Here is a 12,883-nt window from a genome sequence, read left to right as displayed (position 1 = left end):
GTTGAAAACCTGTTTTGCCGGACATGCATCTATCAGCAATTTGGTCGATCTTCAGCTTCACATCAAAGTAAATATGCTTTCATTTTATTGGCTAATTAGTCATATAACTATGAAGCAACACTTGGCTGAAAACATTTCATGTTGCATTTCCCTTTACTTCCCAACCATAGCCCTATTATTGACTGTTTTTGTGAGACACGGGCTGAAGTCGGCAGCCCCTGCCGACTTCAGTCCCGTTCTCTTTTTGGAAGGCCGGAACAGAGGATCGCGATTTGCGATCCTCTCCGGCTCTTCCGGGGATGATCGGGGCGGGGATGTCGCTAGTCCCGCGGCACCCCCCCCTCCAGCTCATCCGCGGCCGAATCGCGGCCGCGGATCTCGCTCGGCCGCCGCGATCTTCGCGGCGGAGAGCCATCACGAGGGGGGTGATAAAAACCCCCCAAATCCTCCTCCCTAGGGCAAACCGAGCCCTCTTCCTCCTTCTCTTTCCTCCTTCCCTCCTCCTCCTCTCCGATCGGTGTGTCTTCCCGACCGAGCGCCGCCCGGATCCCCTCCGCGAGCTTCCCCTGCTCCGAGATCCAACCCCTCGGCTTCAAACATCGCCGCCGTCGCTTGACGCCGGACCGAGCCTCCCTCGGCCGGGATTTGCCACCTCCGTCGACCGCCGGTAAGCCCTCCTCCGTCGAGATCCTCCTCTCCTCTGTTTCAGCCCAAGCAGCCGAGATCATCATCTCGGTTGCTTCTCCTCCCCGTCGGTCCCTGCAACGCCGCCGGCCGCCATGGCGGCTGGCTGGCAGTCGATCGAGGGGTGGCCCCCGGCCACCCAAGCCGGCCACCCCCGCCGGCCACCTCCCTCTCTCCTCCGTCTCTTCTTCTCCCCCTGTTCGTGGGGGGAGTTTGGGGAAGGAGGAGGCCCATCACGGGCCAAATTGGGCCGTTGGGCCTAGTCCATTGCAGGCCCAACTTGGGCCCAGTCCAGTCCGGTTGGGCCCAGTTGGGCAATACCCCCATGGGCCCAACTTGGATCCAGATCAAACCCGAGAATCCGAACCCGAACCCGAACCCAAACCCAAACCTGAATCTGAACCTGAACTGGAACCCGAACCCGAAACCCGGGATCCGAAACCCAAATCCATTTGACCAATAAACAGATTTTTTGCAGTTAAGCCCTTGACAGTATGCTATTTCAGAAATAGGGACTCCTGTAATTTGTATTTGATCCCTATAGGAAAGATTTCATTACATAAAGGCCCCCCACCTATATTTATTTAGTTCTCCTCACTCAAGTTTTATTATAGAATAGTACCCTGTAATTAAGTATTAGTCCCTGCAAAAAAAATCTTATTGTATAAATGAACAAATTAGAAGCCAACCTTGGGGGCCCTATTTAGCCGAGTCTATGGCGGGCCCATTGGGCCGAGTCCGATATGGGCCCTATCAGGCCGTGCCATTATGGGCCAACTTTGGGCATCTGTTGGGCCATGTCCAAAGTATTATTTTTGAATTTTGCTTAGTCTGAAATTAACAAGAAATTAATTAAACTTTAACAGGTGAACCTGATCCGTCTACCTGAAGTAGGAATCAAGCGAGAAGAGGTAAGTAACTTAATACTTCGAGTGTGATTCTAAATTATTTGATAAAATAGATTAAATTCTGAAATATGTTTTGTATTTAGTTAAAATGGGTCTGGCATGGTTTAAAATTTTGAAAATTATGCTTTGAAATCCGTAAACTATGATTGGAAAATTTATGAAATCTGTTTTTATATATATGTATTCTCAGCATGGCTATGATCTGTTCTGTTCTGTTCTGGCCCCCGCCAATGGGGATTAATACGTTGGCCCTGTCGACTTTGTAATCTGTGAGGAACCCGGTTTCAGGACACCCGTACCACCGGTGATTAGAATGTGGTATTTGGACACCGTACCACCGGTGCTTAATAATAGTGGTGTTTGGCACCTTGTGCCAACCCCATGCCACTGGGTTACGTGGCCGTAGCCTATTATGTTGAGATTCTGGTATAAGAGTTTTTTGGAAAAATGATAATAAGTTTTGAAAACAACAAAACGATGTTTATTTATGATTTATTCCAGACATTATCCTGTATTTTGATCTGATATGCTCTGACCCCACTCTGGGGTATTTTTGTTGCTTACTGGGCTAGTGTAGCTCATTATTCTATTTTTCTCCATTTTTTCAGATCCAGAGGCTTGATCTCAGGGATTGAGGAGTGCGTTAGATTTTCCGACGATTCCTTCAGTTATTGGGTCCTTTAGTTAGATTGATTTAAAGTATTTGACTTACGTAAGCATATGTTATTTTGAAATTTTGTAAGACTGCTTTGGAATAAATTTAAATAATTATGTCAGTTTTGAATATCTGTATTTGCTTGATATGATCCGATGCCTTGCACGCCTGTGCGGCCCGCCGTGTGGGCGGTGCCGGCGTCTGCCGCGCCTCGGGGCTCGGGGCGTGACCAGTTTTAGAGGTTAAAATCTATTATCCTATTAGTGTAAGCATTTTCTCGTTGCCCCTGACAATATAAAGTTTCTAGATTGCACTAATTCATAATATGATATTTGTAATGCAGGAGTTCAAGAGGTTGCTTAGGGAAGATGCTATAGATTATGCTACGTGCACAGCTAATGTCAAGAGGGAAACGAGCTACTCCCAAGAAGTTTGAGAGGTGGGAAAAGCTCCACGGGGATAAAAGTGAATGTATGACGAGGGATGGAGAAGATGATGCATGATGACTGTACGGGGAGGGTCACGAAGGTCGACTTTAGAACCCAAAAGAGCAATAGCAGCAGGGTCACCAGACAACAACCAGTTGTAATTATAAACTTGTGCCAACATTTACTGTACACTTATGATTTATAGTGAGAGGGAAGGGTTGGGGATGGGAATTGTTCCATTAGTAGTGACAAAGTAGCTTGATTGTAGCCACCCCCACCCCCCCCCCCCCCCCCCCCCCCCCCTCTTTTTTTTTTATGTTATTGTGCTCCCTGGATCCCATTGGTATGTTTGCAGCTCTTTTTTGAAAAATTGAATCAGGTGTACTGATTAATATGATGGTCACGAATTCTTAAACCCTTCTTTTGAGTGAATTTCTGCTTGCCAAACCGACTACTTTGGGATTCGGATGCTCTATACTGGCTGCTTTATAGTCGATCGGCTAGTTTATCTGGTTCTCCATGGCGTCATAACCCATCAGGTTTTGGTTTACATGCTGTCTATGCTGGCATTTTCAATTATATGAGCTTCAGCGTGATATGGATGCATGTTGGAAGAAGTAGGCTGGCCCAGTTTTGCCAATCTTACGTCAATTGGAAAAAGTGATTTCTACGTTGGCAAATGAAATGTGTTAATTGTGCCTTGGGGATGCCATGGTTGATTTTGTGAAAAAACAATAATTCTTCTATGGGGCATCATGTAATAGTAACATGGCTACAGCTGATTAGGCCTCTAGCATATTCTGATGTGATGGAATGGGCAACAAGCAGAATTATCTCCGTAAGCTTTCCAAGAACATCAGGAGGGGGAACGTCTGTTGGTGGAGCTGGGACCATTCAAATTTCAAATTAGCACGCTATTGTTTAAGGGTCCTGGTTGATTTTGTGAAAAACAATAATTCTTCCATGGGCACCATGTAAGTTGTGATTTTTTTTTTTTTTTTTTTTGCGCTAAAGCGGATAGATTATACCTGACGAGTACAGATGCATCTAGTAAAGTCAGGAAAAACAAAGTTGTGATTTTTTACTTCCTAACTTTAGTGACCTGTACATGCAATAGTAACATGGCTACAGCTAATTAGGCCTCTAGATTGTTATGATGTGGTGGACGAAGGCAACAAGCAGAATCATCTCTGTAAGCTTGCCAAGAACATCAGGAGGGGGAACGTCTGTTGGTGATAAAATTAGCACACTATTGTTTAAGGTCCCCTGCTTTGAAGATGATAAAATGAAAGCAACAGCTGATTTATATTTTTTGTGAAATTTTCTTCTTCTCGTTAATTAGAGGAATCGGCAAAAGTCAAACAGATGTCATGTGGTAGCTGCTTTAAATGCTTTGTTTTTTCCAGGATGGAACTCTAAAACCTTATTCCCAGCATATGCGCAATGGTGATCAGCTGCAACCAGCAGAGATGAGATAAATTATTTCTTCTTTAATGTGTGACAAGGATGATTATATGTATCACTCATGTGTTCTATGGCTTTTTTTTTTTTTTTTTTTTTTTTTTTTTTTTTTTTTGTGCTTAAGCAAAAAGGGTAGGGGGGGAGGAAGGGACAAGCCCACCCCCGCGTAGCAGTCCCCACTGGGGCCCCCGTTCCCGTCAGGAGAATGTTTCGATGCGGGCAGAAATGACCGTGGTGTCGGACACCCCGACCGATTTTACTCATATCCTCTTCATTCATGGGCTCGGCTCAGCTATTCTTCTGAGCTCTGGCTCGAGTCGTGTTCTATGGCTTTAATCATCGAAGGGACAGCAGCTAGTGGGCATGACAGAGCTCTCTGTTCTCTTATCCATCTACCTTCATTTTCTAGGCGTTCCTTCACTTTTGTTCTCTTTTCCAGCGGTGCCGTGCTGACAGGCTGACAGGCTCTATTGGATGGTGGGAAAGAGTGGGCTAGAAATTTCATTTTGGGATATCGAGTCGAGTTTGGATCCTGTGGTGCGTGTTTTGTGCCGTAGAGCACTCGGTAGCCGCCACGTGAGCTATTTGTCTCGATGATTGATGATGTGGCGCAGTAGAATTTTCTTCGGTGCAAGCACGCACCGCAGTGGATCCCGTTGGAGTCAATGCCGTGGACACGATGCCTTGGAGGCAATGCCTTTGCTCCCATTTCATATTAGATTCCTGCATCGATGCCCGACCCTGATCACCGGTAGCTCTCTTCCTTTGCTCCCAGTCCCCAACTAGTCTAGGAAGAAGATGGCGATGATATTGGAGGCCTTCGTCTCCAGTTTTGCTGAACTACTGGTCGAGTCGGCGAAGAAAGAGGTTGACATGCTCTTGGGTGTGCTGGCGAGATCAAAAAGCTCCAGAACAAGCTGCGTAAGATCAGCAAGCTGCTTGCCGATGCCGAGAGGAGGAGGATCGATGATGAGGCCGTGGATGACTGGCTCGAGGAGCTCAAGGATTTCATGTACGATGCCCGATGACATCCTTGACCTCGGTCGCATCGAGGCCGACAAGTGTTGTGAAGGTTCTTCCTCCACTTCTTCGGAATGCTTCCCCATTCCCCTTCTCTCTTGCTTCCCCTTTCCCCTTCTCTCTTGCATCAGAAAGCCTCTAGTTGCTCATGAAATTGGCAAGAAAATTAGAGAACTCAATCTGAAGCTTGAGAACATCTCGAGATTGAGATCTGAATTCAATCTTGAACGCACTTCCCATGACAAGCAGCAAGTGACATCTCAAATTAGTCGCATGACATCTCCTGTAGGTGACTGTGATATTGTAGGATCTGAAATTGAAGAGCACACTCAGAGCTTGGTTGATTTGCTAATTAAGGATGACGGACGGAGAAACATTCTTGTTTTCGCAGTTGTGGGTGCGGGGGGAATCGGAAAGACCACACTTGCTCAAAGGATATATAATGACCAGAGGATTCAGGAGGAGTTCTCAGTGAAGAAGTGGGTATGTGTATCGCAAAAGTTTGATGAGATAAATTTGCTGAAAGATATCTACGACGGACATAAATCTTGCCCAGGATCAGAGTAAGTCCTCGCTTGAGCCCAAAGTCAAAGGCAGTCTTAGGGGTAAGAAGTTGTTTCTTGTTCTTGATGACGTTTGGACTGCAAAGGTTTGGTGTGACTTGTTGCATAACACGCTAAATAGTTGTGTTGCTGGCAGTAGGATCCTTGTTACTATAAGAAATGAACAGATCGCGATGCAGATGTTGGCAGTGAACATCCATCAGGTTAAAAAATTATCTTTAGAGGATAGTTGGTTATTGCTTTGCAAGAAGGTGTTCCTAACAGGAGATGAGGTCGAGATCCAGCATCTCAAGTACATAGGGATGGAGATTGTTAAGAAATGTGATGGCCTTCCTCTGGCCATTAAAGCGATTGCAGGGGTGCTATGCACGAAGGAGAAGACCAGGAGAGCTTGGAATAGAGTTCTTGAAAGCACTGCATGGTCCACATCCGGGCTTCCTGAGGAGGTTAAGGGAGCATTATATTTGAGTTATGAAGACCTACCAAGCTATTTGAAGCAATGCTTTATATACTACTCATTGTTTCCTGAAGATGATAGAATCCTTAAGAAGGATATTACTGCATTTTGGATTGCTGAGGGATTTGTCAAAGCTGAGGGTAGTTCGACTATGGAAGAGACAGCAGAAGAGTACTACGGAGAGTTGATCATGCGAAATCTTCTGCAGCCATGTTATTTTAAACGATCAAATGGCATGCCAGATGCATGACCTCCTGCACTGTCTTGCTCGGTATCTGGCACGAGATGAGAGCTCAGTTGTTAGGAAGGTGCATGAAGTAGGCAGCAGTAACGGGCCAATGAAGCTGCGCCGTGTATATATAAGAGACCATGAAATAACGGAAATCTTTGATGTGTTAGTGAAACAGGACTCACTGAGGACTCTAATATGGAGAGAGACCGCTTGTCTGAGACTCAGATGGATGCTGTTTTTAATAAAATTTCTCATTTAAGAGTGTTGGATATCTCTTGGTCGAAAATTCAAAGACTGTCAGATTCTTTGGGTAACCTCGTACACCTGAGGTACCTAAATATCTCACAGTCCCAGATAAGCGTGATACCGGAAAGCATAGGGAATCTCAGAAATTTACGATACTTGGATATCTCATGGTCCCAGATAAGCGTGATACCGGAAAGCATAGGGAATCTCACAAATTTATGGTTCTTGAACATGCGGATGTGTTCGTCCCTTTCTCGCCTTCCCAACAGTATTGTAAATTTACACAACCTTAGGAGCCTCGATCTTCCTGAGACGGATGTGGTTGGGATGCCGGCAGGGCTAGGAAGGCTTCAAAATCTTCAACTACTGCGTGGATTTATGCTGCAGAGCAATCGAGAGAGGGATGCTGCACGATGGAAGAATTCAGATCTCTCTCGTGTCTCACGGATCTATCAATCGATAAGTTGGAGTGCATATCCAGCATCTCCGAGGCAAAAGCAGCCGAAATTGGGAACAAATCCAAGCTTAGGTCACTCTCGCTAAGTTGCACGCGAGACCTTCAACCCACTGAGGAGGAGATGAGGAGAATCGAGGAGGTGGTTGAAGAGCTCCACCCTCCACCTTGCCTGGAACGACTAAGCATCAGGGGTTACTTCGGCCGTGAGTTCCGCAAGTGGATGCAGAGACATCTTCATTAACATCAATTCTTTTTTCAAATTTGAGGCACCTGGAGCTAATTAACTGCAATTACTGTGAGCGGCTTCCACCTTGCGGGCTGCTGCCTCATCTAGAACGTCTTGACGTTAGGGGTGCTGCATCAGTCATAGATGTTGGACCTGAATTTTTGGTCGGCGGCAGAGCTGCAGTAGATTCTTCCAAGTATGCATTCCCCAAGCTAGAGACACTACAGTTCTCACATATGCGTAATTGGCAGGAATGGTATTGGGATAAAGGAACACAAGCAATGCCATGTCTAAAGGACCTGCACCTTTTGCTCTGCCCAAGTTGATGTCTCTTCCCAAGGGTCTCCTGCTCCACGCAACCTCCCTCACAACATTGACGATCTGTGATGCGAACAGACTAACGACAATTGATAACATCCGTTCGCTCAAAGAATTGAATATAACGGCCAATCCTAACCTGGAGAAAGTTTCAGACCTCCCTATGCTCACAACTCTCGATGTTGTGTACTGCCCAAAATTGCAAGCGGTGGAGAATCTTCAATCCTTGAAAAATGATACATCTGATCGATTACGACATGAAATCTCTCCCGTCATACTTACTGAAAGGAGTACATACAACTCATCTGGAGGACCTGGAGATCCACTGCAATATGGGATTGATGAGAAAAATTTGCCGAAAGGCCAACCCAGAGTGGCAAATAATCCAAGGCATCCAGCAGGTGCATGTATACTCACAGAATAGATCGGTGCATGTTGTCTATAACAAGTTCCCCTACAGTTTCACTACAAATTTTGAATAACACCACCGCCAGCAGCAGCGGCAGTTCTGATATGCCCTCAAGTAGCAGCGGCACTGCTCTCTAATCTGTGCCTCCTCTGCACTCCCTTTCAACCATGGTTTCTGTTCTTTCCAGGTATACAGCTTTGCTTAACCTGTCTTCAATTTATCGCTCTTTTCTTTCTTTCCTTTCGAGATGGGATATATTCATCAATCCTAGCAGCAGCTTATGAGATCTTTACATTGCAATAGCATCCTGCTGAGCCCTTTATTTCCTTGTTACATGTTTTAAAGTTTATTTTGATTGATTCTAATAAGGGGAAAAGTTTGCTACAATTATTTTTCCGAGGAAAAATTTGATAGAATCGTTAAACAGAGCATCTAAATGATCCGGAAGAATAGGGACTCTAAGCTTCTTTTTAGCCAATGAACTTAGCAATTGGATCCTTAATTTTCTTTAGCTACCGATGACAACATCTATTCTTGTGGATTTGGTTTCTAATGGCAAGCGGCAAGTGGAAACTGAAAATTATTATCAACATCGGAGAAGCTAACTTTATTCTTGCGAATTTGTTGTTTCAGCTAAAATGTTTCATTTTAATAATTGCCGTGTATGGTTGACATTTGTGCTCCACATCTTAACTTCGCAGCATTTACCACAATTCCTGTTGGATTTACTTGCAATATGCACCTTTGTTTCAGATATAACGAATACATGATTTCATGCGATCCACTTATCTATGTATATATCTCTTGCCCAGTGGTGCAGAACCTTAGAAGAACAATGGTCGTTTATGTTGCTATCTACAAGTCCAGAGTAATACAGAACTATCGCTTATTGTGCCATTTTGATGCTTAATCCTGAAGCTTGCATATATGACCTTGTTTCTTTGCCAGTGACTCTAAGCTTCTTTTTAGACAATGAACTTAGTGATTGGATCTTTAATTTTCTTTAGCTACTGATGACAACATCTATTCTTGTGGATTTGGTTTCTAATGACAACCTCTCTCTCTCTCCTGCTCTCCTCTCTCTTCTTTTTTTTTCTCATTTTATATGCTACGTAATTGACAATTCAGATGTACAAACAGCATTATTTTTCATGTAATGTAAGAGCTCATGGAACTTACGGTAATTGGACCAATGAATTTATTATGATTTCTTCTTTTTAAATGTTACAGCTACTGGGGCGTTCCCTTTTTTGTCTTGGGCTTCTGCTTAGGTATGGTGACAATCAGTGTCTTCATGTTGTTAAGAGTCCCCCATTGCTGAATAAATATCTGCTTATGGAGGATTTTGGCTTTAAGTTCCGGGCTGTACAGGTGATTATTTTTCCCCCATATTTTATTTGTAAAGTTGTATTTCCAGTTTCAAATATTTAATTTATAATGCATTATGTTTTGTAGGTATTAGATTATATATTGATTGCTAGGCCTGAGTGCATGTTGGAAAAGGATATTGGGAAAAAAGTAGAAAGCTCACTATCTTCTTGTGCTGATTCTCGACTAAAGGTACTTGTATTGTTTTCTAGTTACATATGTCTTTATCTGTGATGCAATTCTAATGACTTGTTGACTAGATGCAAGCATTACAGAACCTGTATGAATCTTCTGGATGCGGAAAGCCAGCTGGGTGTGGACTCTATCAATAAGATGCAAGTAAATATCCAGAAGATGCTACAAACAGAGTGCCTGAGGCTGCTGGTGCAGGTCACACTAACATCTGTGGGGGAATTGTTCAATTGTATTGGAACAGTATTTTGGAAAGATGCTTGGATGTGAGGGAACAAGTTCGTCCGTCAGCTCGTAAGGCAAGATCTTATCTTCCTGACTCTTCTACTCTTCTTTTTATTTCTTTCCATGTAAGAAATCTATGTATGTTTGTGCCCCGCTCATAGATTGTCCTTTTCCAATGCTTTTTTTACATTTGATATTTTAATTCTATTTTGTGCAGATTGTGGAAATTGTACTACATCAATGTTTGGTTCATCCAATTACGTGTGTTCCATATCTTGTAGCACTTGAACCTGATCCACTGGAGGTGGATTCAAAGTTGGCCCATCAGTGCTCATGAACATGAATGAAAAGTACATGGCAATCAAATTAGCCATATTGTCTATATAATTTTTTCCCCAAAACAGAATTAGCATATATGGAGTAATAACGGCATCTTTGCAGATATCCCTTCTTTCTTTGAAAGCCGTTTGGGAGATGGCCTCCAGATGTCATATAAGTTTGTCCAATCCATTGTAAGCAACCAGACTACAGTATCATAACACATGAGAGGAAAATCTGATGGAAGTCACATAGCATTCATCAGGACAGGCATATCTCAAATATACAGGCTTATTTGAGGTAATCGTGTTTCAAGGAACAAATTTATGCACTCAATTATAATATCCCGCCCAAAATGGACTGATTGGATTTTGGGTAGATTGGGCCGAAGCCGGCAAGCCCCACCGGCTTTAGCCCATGGTTGAAATGAGACCGAGACAGGGGATCTCGATCACGATACACCGGTATTCTTCCTTGGGGTAACGGAGGCGTTATGAGAGCAGAGACGCCGCAGATCTCGCACAACCGCCACCAGCATCGCGGCGGTGAGCGAGCCACGATCACCACCACGTTTCCATTTCTCCCTTCTTCTCGAAGAGGGCTATAAAAAGCCCACAGATCACTTATAGAGGGACTCCATCACTCTCTCCTCCTTCGGTGCAAAGAAACTGGACCGGGAGCGACGCCATTGGAGTAGGAGGTCTCGAGTAGCCGGAGGAAGCGACCGAACTACCGGAAGAGGCTTCTCGCCTCCTCCTCGGAGCTAGGTAAACCCTTAACCTCTCTCTCCCTTCATAAATTACACCCTGTTAAGCTTAGATCTAGTCAAGCTATGAGAAAATAATAATAATAATAATAAATAAATAAATAATAAAAACAAAGAAAGAGAGATGAAGAGGGGGAGGTCGGGCCGCGGCCGCCGTAGGCGCAGCCGGCGTCCCGGCCTCAGGTCGGCCGTCTTCCGAGCCCCGATAAGGGGTTGTCCCTTGCTCTAATCATGGGAGAAGAAGGGAAGGGAGAAGAGAGGGAAAAGGAGAAGAGAAGAACAAAAGGAAGAAAAGAAGGGAAGAAGAAGGAGGAGGAGGGAAAAGCCACTTAGCGGTGGATCCTTGACTGCGGTGCCGCCGGCCTTGGGGTCGGCCCCTCCCGAGAACTCCATCGCCCTCCCTTGATTGCGGGAGAAGATGGGGAAGGGAAAGCACCGGGAAGGAGATGAAAAGAAGAGAAGAACAATAAGGGAGAAGAGAAGAGGAGGAGAAGAAAAAGAAAGAACAGAGAAGGAGAAGAAGTTTCGGGAAGGAAAAAAAAAAGAAGAGAAGAAAAGAAAAAGAAGAAGAGAAGGAAAAGAAACAAGGGAGAAAAGAAACAGAAAAGAAACAGAAAAGAAAAAGAAAGAAAAAGAAAAAGAAAAAAACCCTAATAGATCTGGCCAAACGAGTCGGATCTGGGTTCGGATCCGAAACCAGTTAAGCCCAATAAAACGAAGTGGGTTTAGCCAAATTTGACTAAACCCGAACCCAATTAGACTGGGCTAAGTCTGGGCGAGTCCAAACTGTAAATTGGGTCAAATCCGAACCAAATTAAGCCGAAATTGATTTGAGTCCGAACCCAATTAAGCTGGGTTAGTTCCAGCAGACCCAATTGAATATTAATCAGGCCCAATTCAAGTCCAATTCAACTAATTTGAGACCAAATTGGCCTCGGGCTAATTCTGACTCGAGCCTAATCCTTTAATTAAAAGCCCAATTGACATACGTGAACCCAATTTGGTTCTAAATCGAGCCCAAGGGCTCCAAATGAGGTAAATTGGACTTGAGATCCAAGCAAGTAAATTCATGTTATGATAAATTAGAAAATTATGAAATAAATAGGAATTAATGTGACCCTTATGTGATTAATTTAGGTGATCAAGGATTTGTCACCCCGGACGTAAGAAATTGGAAAGCAAATTGCGGTAAGTAACCCTGGCACCATCTTATTGATTTCTAATTTACTGTTTAATTGTAAGTATGAAATTATGAAATTGTATTTGATATGATATATTTTCTCAAAATTAGGATCAAGTATATGATTGCATATGATTCATGAATTTGATTAAAGAGCATCCTTCATGAATATTTAATATTGTATGAGTTATGAAATTATGATTATGTTAGACTGCATGAAAAATGATATTTGAGGCATGTTTATGCATTTTAAATTATATGATACCATTTATCATTTTCCAACCTATTTATGATGATTATGATTTATGAAAGAAAAAGAATAATGATTTATAAACTCTCAGATTACTATGTACGGCCCTCGCCAGCGGGTTATAATAGCTCGGCAGACGGCCCTCGCTAGCGGGTTATAATAGCTCAGCATACGGCCCTCGTTAGCGAGTTATAGTAGCTTGGTGTAGACCCTGCCAACGAAAAATAATTATTGGTAAAGATTATGGCCCTCGCCAGCGGGTTACAGTAGCTCGGCATACGGCCCTCGCCAGCGGGTTATAATTGCTTGGCTTAGACCCTGCCAACGGGGAATGATAGTTGGTAAAGATTATGGCCTTGTCACGGGTAATAATAGTGACCATAGCTGCACTATTATCTGAGAGCACGAATTTCAAAGCATGAATTATGATAAGTACGGATTTCAAAGCATGAATTATGACAAGTACGGATTTCAAAGCATGAATAATGGTAAGAATTTTATATGATGCATATTCATATTT

At 43.6% G+C, this 12,883-nt stretch overlaps 1 long non-coding RNA gene and 1 pseudogene across 1 annotated transcript; both read left to right on the top strand.

Moving 5' to 3' along the window:
* Nucleotides 1–4,747: 4,747 nt before the first annotated feature.
* LOC120107709 lies at nt 4,748–6,795 on the top strand (annotated as a pseudogene).
* A 465-nt stretch (nt 6,796–7,260) lies between these two features.
* On the top strand, nt 7,261–9,922 carry LOC103698195. The gene is made up of 4 exons (XR_005509386.1): nt 7,261–8,251; nt 9,295–9,435; nt 9,520–9,624; nt 9,693–9,922. It is a non-coding gene; the product is annotated as an uncharacterized LOC103698195 (long non-coding RNA).
* Nucleotides 9,923–12,883: the final 2,961 nt, after the last annotated feature.

This window comes from Phoenix dactylifera, unplaced genomic scaffold (assembly GCF_009389715.1).
Source record: "Phoenix dactylifera cultivar Barhee BC4 unplaced genomic scaffold, palm_55x_up_171113_PBpolish2nd_filt_p 000978F, whole genome shotgun sequence".
In the NCBI taxonomy this organism is placed as follows: Eukaryota; Viridiplantae; Streptophyta; class Magnoliopsida; order Arecales; family Arecaceae; genus Phoenix; species Phoenix dactylifera.
The sequence above is the reverse complement of the archived record's forward strand: the minus strand, read 5'-3'. Positions and strand labels throughout refer to the sequence as shown.